Here is a 15,444-nt window from a genome sequence, read left to right on the forward strand (position 1 = left end):
AATAAAAGAAGGAACATGAACTAACGTGGAAGCAATCAAAGACCTCGAGACAGTGTTAAAGGCTAACGAACGCAAGTTGGCCTCTTAACTGACCTAAAAATGTGGCTGTATCTAACATGTAGAGGGATGTTAGGGAGGACAGCTGAAACTGTCAGATGTCACTTAGACCAGCGGTTCTCAATTCCAGTCCTCGAGCCCCCTGCTCTTCAGATTTTGTATGTTTCTCGTATAGCTTCAGACTTTTGTTCCATTCAAACGTAAGTGCCCTGAGAAGTGGACATCACATGACATCCCTCCATGATTCAAGAACCAATGTTCCAAAGAGAAGTAAACTTCGACGGATTTCCCCTGCTCAGGGAGTGGGGAGCAATGAACACTGTGTAGGGACCATGTCAATCGCAAGGAGCTCACTTCTAATGAGCTGATTATCCAAATCAGGTGTGCTAACAAAGAGAGACATGCAAAATATGCAGACCTTTGGGGAGCGAGGACTGGAATGGAGAACCGCTTCCTTATTCTTTAAGTCAGTGTGAGAAAAAGAGGTGAGAAGTTGTCTGCGTGACCCGAGTGATGCAAGGTGGTCTGCATAATACAAGAATCCGCACATGCATACTGGCGTAACAAGACCGAGAAGGTCCTTTAACACAAAAGCTAAATCTCTTTGTTAATTCGACAACACAATCGCGGCCAGTGCAAAGGTGCAAGCCCAGAGGAGGGACGGCCTCTTTGCATCAAGCCGGTCATTCGCAGCTATGCTCGTCATTCTTGAAAGGCCAGGGGAATTAGCTCAAATGGTAGAGCGCTCGCTTAGCATGCGAGAGGTAGCGGGATCGATGCCCGCATTCTCCAAGTTGGCTCCTGCCCTTTTACTCACACATCCCTAAATCAGTGGTTTTCAACCCTTTCCTGGAGGCATCCCTGCCCTGCACATTTTGCATTTCCCCTCATCTAACACACCAGTTTCAAATCATCAGCTCATTAATAGAGACTGCAAGACCTGATTTGGGTGTGTCTAATAAGGGAGACATACGAAATGTTCAGGACAGGGTTGCCTCCAGGAAAGGTTTGAAAACCATTGCCCTAAAGAGACCGACTGAGCACTGACGCAATGCTGCGACACTCCCACGTTAGCTTTTTTTGGGGCTCACAGCTGCCAAAAAGTATTTCAGACATGGTCCTGTGCAAATTGGTTGCAAAACATTGCCATTTTACACACAGTTCCCTAAAGCAGTGGTTTTCAAACCTGTCCTGGAGGCACCCCTGCCCTACACATTTTGAATGTTTCCCTCATCTATCACACCTGTTTCAAATCATCAACTCTTTTATAGAGACCGCAAGACCTTATTTGGGTGTGTCTAATAAGGCAGACAATCAAACTGTGCAGGGCAGGGGTGCCTCCAGGACAGGTTTGAGAACCAGTGCCCTAAAGAGACCGACTGGGCATCGATGCAAAGCTGCCACAGTCTCTACGTTAGTTAATTTTTTTGGACTCAAAGCTGCCAAAAAGTATTTCAGACATGGTCCTGCGCAAATTGGTTGCAAAAAGTGGTCCCACCGCGATTTGAACTCAGATCACTGGATTCAGAGTGCTAACCATTACACCATGAAACCTTACCTGGAGCAGCCGTTGCGCACAGGGCCACAAAGACTGTCACCAGTGACAACCTAGTGCTGTTTTTATCTTTTCCTGCGGCAGGAAAGCACACAGGTTCCACCGAGATTCGAACTCAGATCACTGGATTCAAAGCCCAGAGTGCTGACCATTACACCATGGAACCGAAACTGCTTGTTTGGTGGCCAACTGGGAAACAGATAGCTCCGTGGCAGTGGGGAAGCAGTTATACAGAGAAGTTGGAACCCAGTGATTTTTGGTCACTGGCCCGCCTCAAAAAACGGAAAAGAGTGGGAGATTTTGCCGAAACCCGGGATCGAACCAGGGACCTTTAGATCTTCAGTCTAACGCTCTCCCAACTGAGCTATTTCGGCCACAACAAGCTCCTGCTTAGCAAGCAGGGATTTCAGTGAGATCACCCTACTCTTTGTCACAGGAGAAGAGCAGAGCAGAGATGAGCCCCCAGACAATAAAAACAGCTGGCCAGTACGGGGATCGAACCCGCGACCTTGGCGTTATTAGCACCACGCTCTAACCATCTGAGCTAACCGGCCTCCCTTAGCCATCTGTCTCTACCCGATTGAATAAAAAACTGCCTCAATGTCAGTGAACGCAATGAGACAACAAAGCTTCACGTTTTATCCCGACCAAGGGCTCGTCCGGGATTTGAACCCGGGACCTCTCGCACCCAAAGCGAGAATCATACCCCTAGACCAACGAGCCTTCCTGTGCTGGGCCGAGAAAAAAGAGCTAGTGCAGCATCAATAAAAGAAGGAACATGAACTAACGTGGAAGCAATCAAAGACCTCGAGACAGTGTTAAAGGCTAACGAACGCAAGTTGGCCTCTTAACTGACCTAAAAAGGTGGCTGTATCTAACATGTAGAGGGATGTTAGGGAGGACAGCTGAAACTGTCAGATGTCACTTAGACCAGCGGTTCTCAATTCCAGTCCTCGAGCCCCCTGCTCTTCAGATTTTGTATGTTTCTCGTATAGCTTCAGACATTTGTTCCATTCAAACGTAAGTGCCCTGAGAAGTGGACATCACATGACATCCCTCCGTGATTCAAGTTCAGAGCGTATGTGTACGTTCAGTTCAAAGTGACTAACACAGAGGTGTACAGAGGTATACAGAGGTATATGATGTCACACTTGTCCATGTGTGAAGACGTTGCGCAGCGCAAATCCGTGAACCAATGTTCCAAAGTGAAGTAAACTTCGACGGATTTCCCCTGCTCAGGGAGTGGGGAGCAATGAACACTGTGTAGGGACCATGTCAATCGCAAGGAGCTCACTTCTAATGAGCTGATTATCCAAATCAGGTGTGCTAACAAAGAGAGACATGCAAAATATGCAGACCTTTGGGGAGCGAGGACTGGAATGGAGAACCGCTTCCTTATTCTTTAAGTCAGTGTGAGAAAAAGAGGTGAGAAGTTGTCTGCGTGACCCGAGTGATGCAAGGTGGTCTGCATAATACAAGAATCCGCACATGCATACTGGCGTAACAAGACCGAGAAGGTCCTTTAACACAAAAGCTAAATCTCTTTGTTAATTCGACAACACAATCGCGGCCAGTGCAAAGGTGCAAGCCCAGAGGAGGGACGGCCTCTTTGCATCAAGCCGGTCATTCGCAGCTATGCTCGTCATTCTTGAAAGGCCAGGGGAATTAGCTCAAATGGTAGAGCGCTCGCTTAGCATGCGAGAGGTAGCGGGATCGATGCCCGCATTCTCCAAGTTGGCTCCTGCCCTTTTACTCACACATCCCTAAATCAGTGGTTTTCAACCCTTTCCTGGAGGCATCCCTGCCCTGCACATTTTGCATTTCCCCTCATCTAACACACCGGTTTCAAATCATCAGCTCATTAATAGAGACTGCAAGACCTGATTTGGGTGTGTCTAATAAGGGAGACATACGAAATATTCAGGACAGGGTTGCCTCCAGGAAAGGTTTGAAAACCATTGCCCTAAAGAGACCGACTGAGCACTGACGCAATGCTGCGACACTCCCACGTTAGCTTTTTTTGGGGCTCACAGCTGCCAAAAAGTATTTCAGACATGGTCCTGTGCAAATTGGTTGCAAAACATTGCCATTTTACACACAGTTCCCTAAAGCAGTGGTTTTCAAACCTGTCCTGGAGGCACCCCTGCCCTACACATTTTGAATGTTTCCCTCATCTATCACACCTGTTTCAAATCATCAACTCTTTTATAGAGACCGCAAGACCTTATTTGGGTGTGTCTAATAAGGCAGACAATCAAACTGTGCAGGGCAGGGGTGCCTCCAGGACAGGTTTGAGAACCAGTGCCCTAAAGAGACCGACTGGGCATCGATGCAAAGCTGCCACAGTCTCTACGTTAGTTAATTTTTTTGGACTCAAAGCTGCCAAAAAGTATTTCAGACATGGTCCTGCGCAAATTGGTTGCAAAAAGTGGTCCCACCGCGATTTGAACTCAGATCACTGGATTCAGAGTGCTAACCATTACACCATGAAACCTTACCTGGAGCAGCCGTTGCGCACAGGGCCACAAAGACTGTCACCAGTGACAACCTAGTGCTGTTTTTATCTTTTCCTGCGGCAGGAAAGCACACAGGTTCCACCGAGATTCGAACTCAGATCACTGGATTCAAAGCCCAGAGTGCTGACCATTACACCATGGAACCGAAACTGCTTGTTTGGTGGCCAACTGGGAAACAGATAGCTCCGTGGCAGTGGGGAAGCAGTTATACAGAGAAGTTGGAACCCAGTGATTTTTGGTCACTGGCCCGCCTCAAAAAACGGAAAAGAGTGGGAGATTTTGCCGAAACCCGGGATCGAACCAGGCACCTTTAGATCTTCAGTCTAACGCTCTCCCAACTGAGCTATTTCGGCCACAACAAGCTCCTGCTTAGCAAGCAGGGATTTCAGTGAGATCACCCTACTCTTTGTCACAGGAGAAGAGCAGAGCAGAGATGAGCCCCCAGACAATAAAAACAGCTGGCCAGTACGGGGATCGAACCCGCGACCTTGGCGTTATTAGCACCACTCTCTAACCATCTGAGCTAACCGGCCTCCCTTAGCCATCTGTCTCTACCCGATTGAATAAAAAACTGCCTCAATGTCAGTGAACGCAATGAGACAACAAAGCTTCACGTTTTATCCCGACCAAGGGCTCGTCCGGGATTTGAACCCGGGACCTCTCGCACCCAAAGCGAGAATCATACCCCTAGACCAACGAGCCTTCCTGTGCTGGGCCGAGAAAAAAGAGCTAGTGCAGCATCAATAAAAGAAGGAACATGAACTAACGTGGAAGCAATCAAAGACCTCGAGACAGTGTTAAAGGCTAACGAACGCAAGTTGGCCTCTTAACTGACCTAAAAAGGTGGCTGTATCTAACATGTAGAGGGATGTTAGGGAGGACAGCTGAAACTGTCAGATGTCACTTAGACCAGCGGTTCTCAATTCCAGTCCTCGAGCCCCCTGCTCTTCAGATTTTGTATGTTTCTCGTATAGCTTCAGACATTTGTTCCATTCAAACGTAAGTGCCCTGAGAAGTGGACATCACATGACATCCCTCCGTGATTCAAGTTCAGAGCGTATGTGTACGTTCAGTTCAAAGTGACTAACACAGAGGTGTACAGAGGTATACAGAGGTATATGATGTCACACTTGTCCATGTGTGAAGACGTTGCGCAGCGCAAATCCGTGAACCAATGTTCCAAAGTGAAGTAAACTTCGACGGATTTCCCCTGCTCAGGGAGTGGGGAGCAATGAACACTGTGTAGGGACCATGTCAATCGCAAGGAGCTCACTTCTAATGAGCTGATTATCCAAATCAGGTGTGCTAACAAAGAGAGACATGCAAAATATGCAGACCTTTGGGGAGCGAGGACTGGAATGGAGAACCGCTTCCTTATTCTTTAAGTCAGTGTGAGAAAAAGAGGTGAGAAGTTGTCTGCGTGACCCGAGTGATGCAAGGTGGTCTGCATAATACAAGAATCCGCACATGCATACTGGCGTAACAAGACCGAGAAGGTCCTTTAACACAAAAGCTAAATCTCTTTGTTAATTCGACAACACAATCGCGGCCAGTGCAAAGGTGCAAGCCCAGAGGAGGGACGGCCTCTTTGCATCAAGCCGGTCATTCGCAGCTATGCTCGTCATTCTTGAAAGGCCAGGGGAATTAGCTCAAATGGTAGAGCGCTCGCTTAGCATGCGAGAGGTAGCGGGATCGATGCCCGCATTCTCCAAGTTGGCTCCTGCCCTTTTACTCACACATCCCTAAATCAGTGGTTTTCAACCCTTTCCTGGAGGCATCCCTGCCCTGCACATTTTGCATTTCCCCTCATCTAACACACCGGTTTCAAATCATCAGCTCATTAATAGAGACTGCAAGACCTGATTTGGGTGTGTCTAATAAGGGAGACATACGAAATATTCAGGACAGGGTTGCCTCCAGGAAAGGTTTGAAAACCATTGCCCTAAAGAGACCGACTGAGCACTGACGCAATGCTGCGACACTCCCACGTTAGCTTTTTTTGGGGCTCACAGCTGCCAAAAAGTATTTCAGACATGGTCCTGTGCAAATTGGTTGCAAAACATTGCCATTTTACACACAGTTCCCTAAAGCAGTGGTTTTCAAACCTGTCCTGGAGGCACCCCTGCCCTACACATTTTGAATGTTTCCCTCATCTATCACACCTGTTTCAAATCATCAACTCTTTTATAGAGACCGCAAGACCTTATTTGGGTGTGTCTAATAAGGCAGACAATCAAACTGTGCAGGGCAGGGGTGCCTCCAGGACAGGTTTGAGAACCAGTGCCCTAAAGAGACCGACTGGGCATCGATGCAAAGCTGCCACAGTCTCTACGTTAGTTAATTTTTTTGGACTCAAAGCTGCCAAAAAGTATTTCAGACATGGTCCTGCGCAAATTGGTTGCAAAAAGTGGTCCCACCGCGATTTGAACTCAGATCACTGGATTCAGAGTGCTAACCATTACACCATGAAACCTTACCTGGAGCAGCCGTTGCGCACAGGGCCACAAAGACTGTCACCAGTGACAACCTAGTGCTGTTTTTATCTTTTCCTGCGGCAGGAAAGCACACAGGTTCCACCGAGATTCGAACTCAGATCACTGGATTCAAAGCCCAGAGTGCTGACCATTACACCATGGAACCGAAACTGCTTGTTTGGTGGCCAACTGGGAAACAGATAGCTCCGCAGCAGTGGGGAAGCAGTTATACAGAGAAGTTGGAACCCAGTGATTTTTGGTCACTGGCCCGCCTCAAAAAACGGAAAAGAGTGGGAGATTTTGCCGAAACCCGGGATCGAACCAGGCACCTTTAGATCTTCAGTCTAACGCTCTCCCAACTGAGCTATTTCGGCCACAACAAGCTCCTGCTTAGCAAGCAGGGATTTCAGTGAGATCACCCTACTCTTTGTCACAGGAGAAGAGCAGAGCAGAGATGAGCCCCCAGACAATAAAAACAGCTGGCCAGTACGGGGATCGAACCCGCGACCTTGGCGTTATTAGCACCACGCTCTAACCATCTGAGCTAACCGGCCTCCCTTAGCCATCTGTCTCTACCCGATTGAATAAAAAACTGCCTCAATGTTAGTGAACGCAATGAGACAACAAAGCTTCCTGTTTTATCCCGACCAAGGGCTCGTCCGGGATTTGAACCCGGGACCTCTCGCACCCAAAGCGAGAATCATACCCCTAGACCAACGAGCCTTCCTGTGCTGGGCCGAGAAAAAAGAGCTAGTGCAGCATCAATAAAAGAAGGAACATGAACTAACGTGGAAGCAATCAAAGACCTCGAGACAGTGTTAAAGGCTAACGAACGCAAGTTGGCCTCTTAACTGACCTAAAAATGTGGCTGTATCTAACATGTAGAGGGATGTTAGGGAGGACAGCTGAAACTGTCAGATGTCACTTAGACCAGCGGTTCTCAATTCCAGTCCTCGAGCCCCCTGCTCTTCAGATTTTGTATGTTTCTCGTATAGCTTCAGACTTTTGTTCCATTCAAACGTAAGTGCCCTGAGAAGTGGACATCACATGACATCCCTCCGTGATTCAAGTTCAGAGCGTATGTGTACGTTCAGTTCAAAGTGACTAGCACAGAGGTGTACAGAGGTATACAGAGGTATATGATGTCACACTTGTCCATGTGTGAAGACGTTGCGCAGCGCAAATCCGTGAACCAATGTTCCAAAGAGAAGTAAACTTCGACGGATTTCCCCTGCTCAGGGAGTGGGGAGCAATGAACACTGTGTAGGGACCATGTCAATCGCAAGGAGCTCACTTCTAATGAGCTGATTATCCAAATCAGGTGTGCTAACAAAGAGAGACATGCAAAATATGCAGACCTTTGGGGAGCGAGGACTGGAATGGAGAACCGCTTCCTTATTCTTTAAGTCAGTGTGAGAAAAAGAGGTGAGAAGTTGTCTGCGTGACCCGAGTGATGCAAGGTGGTCTGCATAATACAAGAATCCGCACATGCATACTGGCGTAACAAGACCGAGAAGGTCCTTTAACACAAAAGCTAAATCTCTTTGTTAATTCGACAACACAATCGCGGCCAGTGCAAAGGTGCAAGCCCAGAGGAGGGACGGCCTCTTTGCATCAAGCCGGTCATTCGCAGCTATGCTCGTCATTCTTGAAAGGCCAGGGGAATTAGCTCAAATGGTAGAGCGCTCGCTTAGCATGCGAGAGGTAGCGGGATCGATGCCCGCATTCTCCAAGTTGGCTCCTGCCCTTTTACTCACACATCCCTAAATCAGTGGTTTTCAACCCTTTCCTGGAGGCATCCCTGCCCTGCACATTTTGCATTTCCCCTCATCTAACACACCAGTTTCAAATCATCAGCTCATTAATAGAGACTGCAAGACCTGATTTGGGTGTGTCTAATAAGGGAGACATACGAAATGTTCAGGACAGGGTTGCCTCCAGGAAAGGTTTGAAAACCATTGCCCTAAAGAGACCGACTGAGCACTGACGCAATGCTGCGACACTCCCACGTTAGCTTTTTTTGGGGCTCACAGCTGCCAAAAAGTATTTCAGACATGGTCCTGTGCAAATTGGTTGCAAAACATTGCCATTTTACACACAGTTCCCTAAAGCAGTGGTTTTCAAACCTGTCCTGGAGGCACCCCTGCCCTACACATTTTGAATGTTTCCCTCATCTATCACACCTGTTTCAAATCATCAACTCTTTTATAGAGACCGCAAGACCTTATTTGGGTGTGTCTAATAAGGCAGACAATCAAACTGTGCAGGGCAGGGGTGCCTCCAGGACAGGTTTGAGAACAAGTGCCCTAAAGAGACCGACTGGGCATCGATGCAAAGCTGCCACAGTCTCTACGTTAGTTAATTTTTTTGGACTCAAAGCTGCCAAAAAGTATTTCAGACATGGTCCTGCGCAAATTGGTTGCAAAAAGTGGTCCCACCGCGATTTGAACTCAGATCACTGGATTCAGAGTGCTAACCATTACACCATGAAACCTTACCTGGAGCAGCCGTTGCGCACAGGGCCACAAAGACTGTCACCAGTGACAACCTAGTGCTGTTTTTATCTTTTCCTGCGGCAGGAAAGCACACAGGTTCCACCGAGATTCGAACTCAGATCACTGGATTCAAAGCCCAGAGTGCTGACCATTACACCATGGAACCGAAACTGCTTGTTTGGTGGCCAACTGGGAAACAGATAGCTCCGTGGCAGTGGGGAAGCAGTTATACAGAGAAGTTGGAACCCAGTGATTTTTGGTCACTGGCCCGCCTCAAAAAACGGAAAAGAGTGGGAGATTTTGCCGAAACCCGGGATAGAACCAGGGACCTTTAGATCTTCAGTCTAACGCTCTCCCAACTGAGCTATTTCGGCCACAACAAGCTCCTGCTTAGCAAGCAGGGATTTCAGTGAGATCACCCTACTCTTTGTCACAGGAGAAGAGCAGAGCAGAGATGAGCCCCCAGACAATAAAAACAGCTGGCCAGTACGGGGATCGAACCCGCGACCTTGGCGTTATTAGCACCACGCTCTAACCATCTGAGCTAACCGGCCTCCCTTAGCCATCTGTCTCTACCCGATTGAATAAAAAACTGCCTCAATGTCAGTGAACGCAATGAGACAACAAAGCTTCACGTTTTATCCCGACCAAGGGCTCGTCCGGGATTTGAACCCGGGACCTCTCGCACCCAAAGCGAGAATCATACCCCTAGACCAACGAGCCTTCCTGTGCTGGGCCGAGAAAAAAGAGCTAGTGCAGCATCAATAAAAGAAGGAACATGAACTAACGTGGAAGCAATCAAAGACCTCGAGACAGTGTTAAAGGCTAACGAACGCAAGTTGGCCTCTTAACTGACCTAAAAAGGTGGCTGTATCTAACATGTAGAGGGATGTTAGGGAGGACAGCTGAAACTGTCAGATGTCACTTAGACCAGCGGTTCTCAATTCCAGTCCTCGAGCCCCCTGCTCTTCAGATTTTGTATGTTTCTCGTATAGCTTCAGACATTTGTTCCATTCAAACGTAAGTGCCCTGAGAAGTGGACATCACATGACATCCCTCCGTGATTCAAGTTCAGAGCGTATGTGTACGTTCAGTTCAAAGTGACTAACACAGAGGTGTACAGAGGTATACAGAGGTATATGATGTCACACTTGTCCATGTGTGAAGACGTTGCGCAGCGCAAATCCGTGAACCAATGTTCCAAAGTGAAGTAAACTTCGACGGATTTCCCCTGCTCAGGGAGTGGGGAGCAATGAACACTGTGTAGGGACCATGTCAATCGCAAGGAGCTCACTTCTAATGAGCTGATTATCCAAATCAGGTGTGCTAACAAAGAGAGACATGCAAAATATGCAGACCTTTGGGGAGCGAGGACTGGAATGGAGAACCGCTTCCTTATTCTTTAAGTCAGTGTGAGAAAAAGAGGTGAGAAGTTGTCTGCGTGACCCGAGTGATGCAAGGTGGTCTGCATAATACAAGAATCCGCACATGCATACTGGCGTAACAAGACCGAGAAGGTCCTTTAACACAAAAGCTAAATCTCTTTGTTAATTCGACAACACAATCGCGGCCAGTGCAAAGGTGCAAGCCCAGAGGAGGGACGGCCTCTTTGCATCAAGCCGGTCATTCGCAGCTATGCTCGTCATTCTTGAAAGGCCAGGGGAATTAGCTCAAATGGTAGAGCGCTCGCTTAGCATGCGAGAGGTAGCGGGATCGATGCCCGCATTCTCCAAGTTGGCTCCTGCCCTTTTACTCACACATCCCTAAATCAGTGGTTTTCAACCCTTTCCTGGAGGCATCCCTGCCCTGCACATTTTGCATTTCCCCTCATCTAACACACCGGTTTCAAATCATCAGCTCATTAATAGAGACTGCAAGACCTGATTTGGGTGTGTCTAATAAGGGAGACATACGAAATATTCAGGACAGGGTTGCCTCCAGGAAAGGTTTGAAAACCATTGCCCTAAAGAGACCGACTGAGCACTGACGCAATGCTGCGACACTCCCACGTTAGCTTTTTTTGGGGCTCACAGCTGCCAAAAAGTATTTCAGACATGGTCCTGTGCAAATTGGTTGCAAAACATTGCCATTTTACACACAGTTCCCTAAAGCAGTGGTTTTCAAACCTGTCCTGGAGGCACCCCTGCCCTACACATTTTGAATGTTTCCCTCATCTATCACACCTGTTTCAAATCATCAACTCTTTTATAGAGACCGCAAGACCTTATTTGGGTGTGTCTAATAAGGCAGACAATCAAACTGTGCAGGGCAGGGGTGCCTCCAGGACAGGTTTGAGAACCAGTGCCCTAAAGAGACCGACTGGGCATCGATGCAAAGCTGCCACAGTCTCTACGTTAGTTAATTTTTTTGGACTCAAAGCTGCCAAAAAGTATTTCAGACATGGTCCTGCGCAAATTGGTTGCAAAAAGTGGTCCCACCGCGATTTGAACTCAGATCACTGGATTCAGAGTGCTAACCATTACACCATGAAACCTTACCTGGAGCAGCCGTTGCGCACAGGGCCACAAAGACTGTCACCAGTGACAACCTAGTGCTGTTTTTATCTTTTCCTGCGGCAGGAAAGCACACAGGTTCCACCGAGATTCGAACTCAGATCACTGGATTCAAAGCCCAGAGTGCTGACCATTACACCATGGAACCGAAACTGCTTGTTTGGTGGCCAACTGGGAAACAGATAGCTCCGTGGCAGTGGGGAAGCAGTTATACAGAGAAGTTGGAACCCAGTGATTTTTGGTCACTGGCCCGCCTCAAAAAACGGAAAAGAGTGGGAGATTTTGCCGAAACCCGGGATAGAACCAGGGACCTTTAGATCTTCAGTCTAACGCTCTCCCAACTGAGCTATTTCGGCCACAACAAGCTCCTGCTTAGCAAGCAGGGATTTCAGTGAGATCACCCTACTCTTTGTCACAGGAGAAGAGCAGAGCAGAGATGAGCCCCCAGACAATAAAAACAGCTGGCCAGTACGGGGATCGAACCCGCGACCTTGGCGTTATTAGCACCACGCTCTAACCATCTGAGCTAACCGGCCTCCCTTAGCCATCTGTCTCTACCCGATTGAATAAAAAACTGCCTCAATGTCAGTGAACGCAATGAGACAACAAAGCTTCACGTTTTATCCCGACCAAGGGCTCGTCCGGGATTTGAACCCGGGACCTCTCGCACCCAAAGCGAGAATCATACCCCTAGACCAACGAGCCTTCCTGTGCTGGGCCGAGAAAAAAGAGCTAGTGCAGCATCAATAAAAGAAGGAACATGAACTAACGTGGAAGCAATCAAAGACCTCGAGACAGTGTTAAAGGCTAACGAACGCAAGTTGGCCTCTTAACTGACCTAAAAAGGTGGCTGTATCTAACATGTAGAGGGATGTTAGGGAGGACAGCTGAAACTGTCAGATGTCACTTAGACCAGCGGTTCTCAATTCCAGTCCTCGAGCCCCCTGCTCTTCAGATTTTGTATGTTTCTCGTATAGCTTCAGACATTTGTTCCATTCAAACGTAAGTGCCCTGAGAAGTGGACATCACATGACATCCCTCCGTGATTCAAGTTCAGAGCGTATGTGTACGTTCAGTTCAAAGTGACTAACACAGAGGTGTACAGAGGTATACAGAGGTATATGATGTCACACTTGTCCATGTGTGAAGACGTTGCGCAGCGCAAATCCGTGAACCAATGTTCCAAAGTGAAGTAAACTTCGACGGATTTCCCCTGCTCAGGGAGTGGGGAGCAATGAACACTGTGTAGGGACCATGTCAATCGCAAGGAGCTCACTTCTAATGAGCTGATTATCCAAATCAGGTGTGCTAACAAAGAGAGACATGCAAAATATGCAGACCTTTGGGGAGCGAGGACTGGAATGGAGAACCGCTTCCTTATTCTTTAAGTCAGTGTGAGAAAAAGAGGTGAGAAGTTGTCTGCGTGACCCGAGTGATGCAAGGTGGTCTGCATAATACAAGAATCCGCACATGCATACTGGCGTAACAAGACCGAGAAGGTCCTTTAACACAAAAGCTAAATCTCTTTGTTAATTCGACAACACAATCGCGGCCAGTGCAAAGGTGCAAGCCCAGAGGAGGGACGGCCTCTTTGCATCAAGCCGGTCATTCGCAGCTATGCTCGTCATTCTTGAAAGGCCAGGGGAATTAGCTCAAATGGTAGAGCGCTCGCTTAGCATGCGAGAGGTAGCGGGATCGATGCCCGCATTCTCCAAGTTGGCTCCTGCCCTTTTACTCACACATCCCTAAATCAGTGGTTTTCAACCCTTTCCTGGAGGCATCCCTGCCCTGCACATTTTGCATTTCCCCTCATCTAACACACCGGTTTCAAATCATCAGCTCATTAATAGAGACTGCAAGACCTGATTTGGGTGTGTCTAATAAGGGAGACATACGAAATATTCAGGACAGGGTTGCCTCCAGGAAAGGTTTGAAAACCATTGCCCTAAAGAGACCGACTGAGCACTGACGCAATGCTGCGACACTCCCACGTTAGCTTTTTTTGGGGCTCACAGCTGCCAAAAAGTATTTCAGACATGGTCCTGTGCAAATTGGTTGCAAAACATTGCCATTTTACACACAGTTCCCTAAAGCAGTGGTTTTCAAACCTGTCCTGGAGGCACCCCTGCCCTACACATTTTGAATGTTTCCCTCATCTATCACACCTGTTTCAAATCATCAACTCTTTTATAGAGACCGCAAGACCTTATTTGGGTGTGTCTAATAAGGCAGACAATCAAACTGTGCAGGGCAGGGGTGCCTCCAGGACAGGTTTGAGAACCAGTGCCCTTAAGAGACCGACTGGGCATCGATGCAAAGCTGCCACAGTCTCTACGTTAGTTAATTTTTTTGGACTCAAAGCTGCCAAAAAGTATTTCAGACATGGTCCTGCGCAAATTGGTTGCAAAAAGTGGTCCCACCGCGATTTGAACTCAGATCACTGGATTCAGAGTGCTAACCATTACACCATGAAACCTTACCTGGAGCAGCCGTTGCGCACAGGGCCACAAAGACTGTCACCAGTGACAACCTAGTGCTGTTTTTATCTTTTCCTGCGGCAGGAAAGCACACAGGTTCCACCGAGATTCGAACTCAGATCACTGGATTCAAAGCCCAGAGTGCTGACCATTACACCATGGAACCGAAACTGCTTGTTTGGTGGCCAACTGGGAAACAGATAGCTCCGTGGCAGTGGGGAAGCAGTTATACAGAGAAGTTGGAACCCAGTGATTTTTGGTCACTGGCCCGCCTCAAAAAACGGAAAAGAGTGGGAGATTTTGCCGAAACCCGGGATCGAACCAGGCACCTTTAGATCTTCAGTCTAACGCTCTCCCAACTGAGCTATTTCGGCCACAACAAGCTCCTGCTTAGCAAGCAGGGATTTCAGTGAGATCACCCTACTCTTTGTCACAGGAGAAGAGCAGAGCAGAGATGAGCCCCCAGACAATAAAAACAGCTGGCCAGTACGGGGATCGAACCCGCGACCTTGGCGTTATTAGCACCACTCTCTAACCATCTGAGCTAACCGGCCTCCCTTAGCCATCTGTCTCTACCCGATTGAATAAAAAACTGCCTCAATGTCAGTGAACGCAATGAGACAACAAAGCTTCACGTTTTATCCCGACCAAGGGCTCGTCCGGGATTTGAACCCGGGACCTCTCGCACCCAAAGCGAGAATCATACCCCTAGACCAACGAGCCTTCCTGTGCTGGGCCGAGAAAAAAGAGCTAGTGCAGCATCAATAAAAGAAGGAACATGAACTAACGTGGAAGCAATCAAAGACCTCGAGACAGTGTTAAAGGCTAACGAACGCAAGTTGGCCTCTTAACTGACCTAAAAAGGTGGCTGTATCTAACATGTAGAGGGATGTTAGGGAGGACAGCTGAAACTGTCAGATGTCACTTAGACCAGCGGTTCTCAATTCCAGTCCTCGAGCCCCCTGCTCTTCAGATTTTGTATGTTTCTCGTATAGCTTCAGACATTTGTTCCATTCAAACGTAAGTGCCCTGAGAAGTGGACATCACATGACATCCCTCCGTGATTCAAGTTCAGAGCGTATGTGTACGTTCAGTTCAAAGTGACTAACACAGAGGTGTACAGAGGTATACAGAGGTATATGATGTCACACTTGTCCATGTGTGAAGACGTTGCGCAGCGCAAATCCGTGAACCAATGTTCCAAAGTGAAGTAAACTTCGACGGATTTCCCCTGCTCAGGGAGTGGGGAGCAATGAACACTGTGTAGGGACCATGTCAATCGCAAGGAGCTCACTTCTAATGAGCTGATTATCCAAATCAGGTGTGCTAACAAAGAGAGACATGCAAAATATGCAGA

The 15,444-nt window shown here is 48.0% G+C and overlaps 30 non-coding genes across 30 annotated transcripts; 6 read left to right on the forward strand and 24 right to left on the reverse strand.

The window, feature by feature from the left end:
* Positions 1-776: 776 nt before the first annotated feature.
* trnaa-agc (transfer RNA alanine (anticodon AGC)) lies at positions 777-849 on the forward strand. The gene has a single exon. It is a non-coding gene; the product is annotated as a tRNA-Ala (tRNA).
* An 857-nt stretch (positions 850-1,706) lies between these two features.
* trnaq-uug (transfer RNA glutamine (anticodon UUG)) lies at positions 1,707-1,778 on the reverse strand. The gene has a single exon. It is a non-coding gene; the product is annotated as a tRNA-Gln (tRNA).
* Positions 1,779-1,913: 135 nt separating this feature from the next.
* trnaf-gaa (transfer RNA phenylalanine (anticodon GAA)) lies at positions 1,914-1,986 on the reverse strand. The gene has a single exon. It is a non-coding gene; the product is annotated as a tRNA-Phe (tRNA).
* Positions 1,987-2,092: 106 nt separating this feature from the next.
* Positions 2,093-2,166, reverse strand: trnai-aau (transfer RNA isoleucine (anticodon AAU)). Its single transcript has one exon. It is a non-coding gene; the product is annotated as a tRNA-Ile (tRNA).
* Positions 2,167-2,263: 97 nt separating this feature from the next.
* trnap-ugg (transfer RNA proline (anticodon UGG)) lies at positions 2,264-2,335 on the reverse strand. Its single transcript has one exon. It is a non-coding gene; the product is annotated as a tRNA-Pro (tRNA).
* A 936-nt stretch (positions 2,336-3,271) lies between these two features.
* trnaa-agc (transfer RNA alanine (anticodon AGC)) lies at positions 3,272-3,344 on the forward strand. The gene has a single exon. It is a non-coding gene; the product is annotated as a tRNA-Ala (tRNA).
* Positions 3,345-4,201: 857 nt separating this feature from the next.
* On the reverse strand, positions 4,202-4,273 carry trnaq-uug (transfer RNA glutamine (anticodon UUG)). Its single transcript has one exon. It is a non-coding gene; the product is annotated as a tRNA-Gln (tRNA).
* Positions 4,274-4,408: 135 nt separating this feature from the next.
* trnaf-gaa (transfer RNA phenylalanine (anticodon GAA)) lies at positions 4,409-4,481 on the reverse strand. Its single transcript has one exon. It is a non-coding gene; the product is annotated as a tRNA-Phe (tRNA).
* Positions 4,482-4,587: 106 nt separating this feature from the next.
* trnai-aau (transfer RNA isoleucine (anticodon AAU)) lies at positions 4,588-4,661 on the reverse strand. Its single transcript has one exon. It is a non-coding gene; the product is annotated as a tRNA-Ile (tRNA).
* A 97-nt stretch (positions 4,662-4,758) lies between these two features.
* trnap-ugg (transfer RNA proline (anticodon UGG)) lies at positions 4,759-4,830 on the reverse strand. The gene has a single exon. It is a non-coding gene; the product is annotated as a tRNA-Pro (tRNA).
* A 936-nt stretch (positions 4,831-5,766) lies between these two features.
* Positions 5,767-5,839, forward strand: trnaa-agc (transfer RNA alanine (anticodon AGC)). The gene has a single exon. It is a non-coding gene; the product is annotated as a tRNA-Ala (tRNA).
* Positions 5,840-6,696: 857 nt separating this feature from the next.
* On the reverse strand, positions 6,697-6,768 carry trnaq-uug (transfer RNA glutamine (anticodon UUG)). The gene has a single exon. It is a non-coding gene; the product is annotated as a tRNA-Gln (tRNA).
* A 135-nt stretch (positions 6,769-6,903) lies between these two features.
* Positions 6,904-6,976, reverse strand: trnaf-gaa (transfer RNA phenylalanine (anticodon GAA)). Its single transcript has one exon. It is a non-coding gene; the product is annotated as a tRNA-Phe (tRNA).
* A 106-nt stretch (positions 6,977-7,082) lies between these two features.
* On the reverse strand, positions 7,083-7,156 carry trnai-aau (transfer RNA isoleucine (anticodon AAU)). Its single transcript has one exon. It is a non-coding gene; the product is annotated as a tRNA-Ile (tRNA).
* Positions 7,157-7,253: 97 nt separating this feature from the next.
* Positions 7,254-7,325, reverse strand: trnap-ugg (transfer RNA proline (anticodon UGG)). The gene has a single exon. It is a non-coding gene; the product is annotated as a tRNA-Pro (tRNA).
* Positions 7,326-8,261: 936 nt separating this feature from the next.
* On the forward strand, positions 8,262-8,334 carry trnaa-agc (transfer RNA alanine (anticodon AGC)). The gene has a single exon. It is a non-coding gene; the product is annotated as a tRNA-Ala (tRNA).
* Positions 8,335-9,191: 857 nt separating this feature from the next.
* trnaq-uug (transfer RNA glutamine (anticodon UUG)) lies at positions 9,192-9,263 on the reverse strand. Its single transcript has one exon. It is a non-coding gene; the product is annotated as a tRNA-Gln (tRNA).
* A 135-nt stretch (positions 9,264-9,398) lies between these two features.
* On the reverse strand, positions 9,399-9,471 carry trnaf-gaa (transfer RNA phenylalanine (anticodon GAA)). The gene has a single exon. It is a non-coding gene; the product is annotated as a tRNA-Phe (tRNA).
* A 106-nt stretch (positions 9,472-9,577) lies between these two features.
* On the reverse strand, positions 9,578-9,651 carry trnai-aau (transfer RNA isoleucine (anticodon AAU)). Its single transcript has one exon. It is a non-coding gene; the product is annotated as a tRNA-Ile (tRNA).
* Positions 9,652-9,748: 97 nt separating this feature from the next.
* On the reverse strand, positions 9,749-9,820 carry trnap-ugg (transfer RNA proline (anticodon UGG)). Its single transcript has one exon. It is a non-coding gene; the product is annotated as a tRNA-Pro (tRNA).
* Positions 9,821-10,756: 936 nt separating this feature from the next.
* trnaa-agc (transfer RNA alanine (anticodon AGC)) lies at positions 10,757-10,829 on the forward strand. The gene has a single exon. It is a non-coding gene; the product is annotated as a tRNA-Ala (tRNA).
* Positions 10,830-11,686: 857 nt separating this feature from the next.
* trnaq-uug (transfer RNA glutamine (anticodon UUG)) lies at positions 11,687-11,758 on the reverse strand. The gene has a single exon. It is a non-coding gene; the product is annotated as a tRNA-Gln (tRNA).
* A 135-nt stretch (positions 11,759-11,893) lies between these two features.
* Positions 11,894-11,966, reverse strand: trnaf-gaa (transfer RNA phenylalanine (anticodon GAA)). Its single transcript has one exon. It is a non-coding gene; the product is annotated as a tRNA-Phe (tRNA).
* A 106-nt stretch (positions 11,967-12,072) lies between these two features.
* Positions 12,073-12,146, reverse strand: trnai-aau (transfer RNA isoleucine (anticodon AAU)). The gene has a single exon. It is a non-coding gene; the product is annotated as a tRNA-Ile (tRNA).
* Positions 12,147-12,243: 97 nt separating this feature from the next.
* On the reverse strand, positions 12,244-12,315 carry trnap-ugg (transfer RNA proline (anticodon UGG)). Its single transcript has one exon. It is a non-coding gene; the product is annotated as a tRNA-Pro (tRNA).
* Positions 12,316-13,251: 936 nt separating this feature from the next.
* Positions 13,252-13,324, forward strand: trnaa-agc (transfer RNA alanine (anticodon AGC)). The gene has a single exon. It is a non-coding gene; the product is annotated as a tRNA-Ala (tRNA).
* An 857-nt stretch (positions 13,325-14,181) lies between these two features.
* trnaq-uug (transfer RNA glutamine (anticodon UUG)) lies at positions 14,182-14,253 on the reverse strand. The gene has a single exon. It is a non-coding gene; the product is annotated as a tRNA-Gln (tRNA).
* A 135-nt stretch (positions 14,254-14,388) lies between these two features.
* On the reverse strand, positions 14,389-14,461 carry trnaf-gaa (transfer RNA phenylalanine (anticodon GAA)). The gene has a single exon. It is a non-coding gene; the product is annotated as a tRNA-Phe (tRNA).
* Positions 14,462-14,567: 106 nt separating this feature from the next.
* trnai-aau (transfer RNA isoleucine (anticodon AAU)) lies at positions 14,568-14,641 on the reverse strand. Its single transcript has one exon. It is a non-coding gene; the product is annotated as a tRNA-Ile (tRNA).
* A 97-nt stretch (positions 14,642-14,738) lies between these two features.
* trnap-ugg (transfer RNA proline (anticodon UGG)) lies at positions 14,739-14,810 on the reverse strand. Its single transcript has one exon. It is a non-coding gene; the product is annotated as a tRNA-Pro (tRNA).
* Positions 14,811-15,444: the final 634 nt, after the last annotated feature.

The sequence above is a fragment of the Carassius gibelio genome, chromosome B10 (assembly GCF_023724105.1).
Source record: "Carassius gibelio isolate Cgi1373 ecotype wild population from Czech Republic chromosome B10, carGib1.2-hapl.c, whole genome shotgun sequence".
In the NCBI taxonomy this organism is placed as follows: Eukaryota; Metazoa; Chordata; class Actinopteri; order Cypriniformes; family Cyprinidae; genus Carassius; species Carassius gibelio.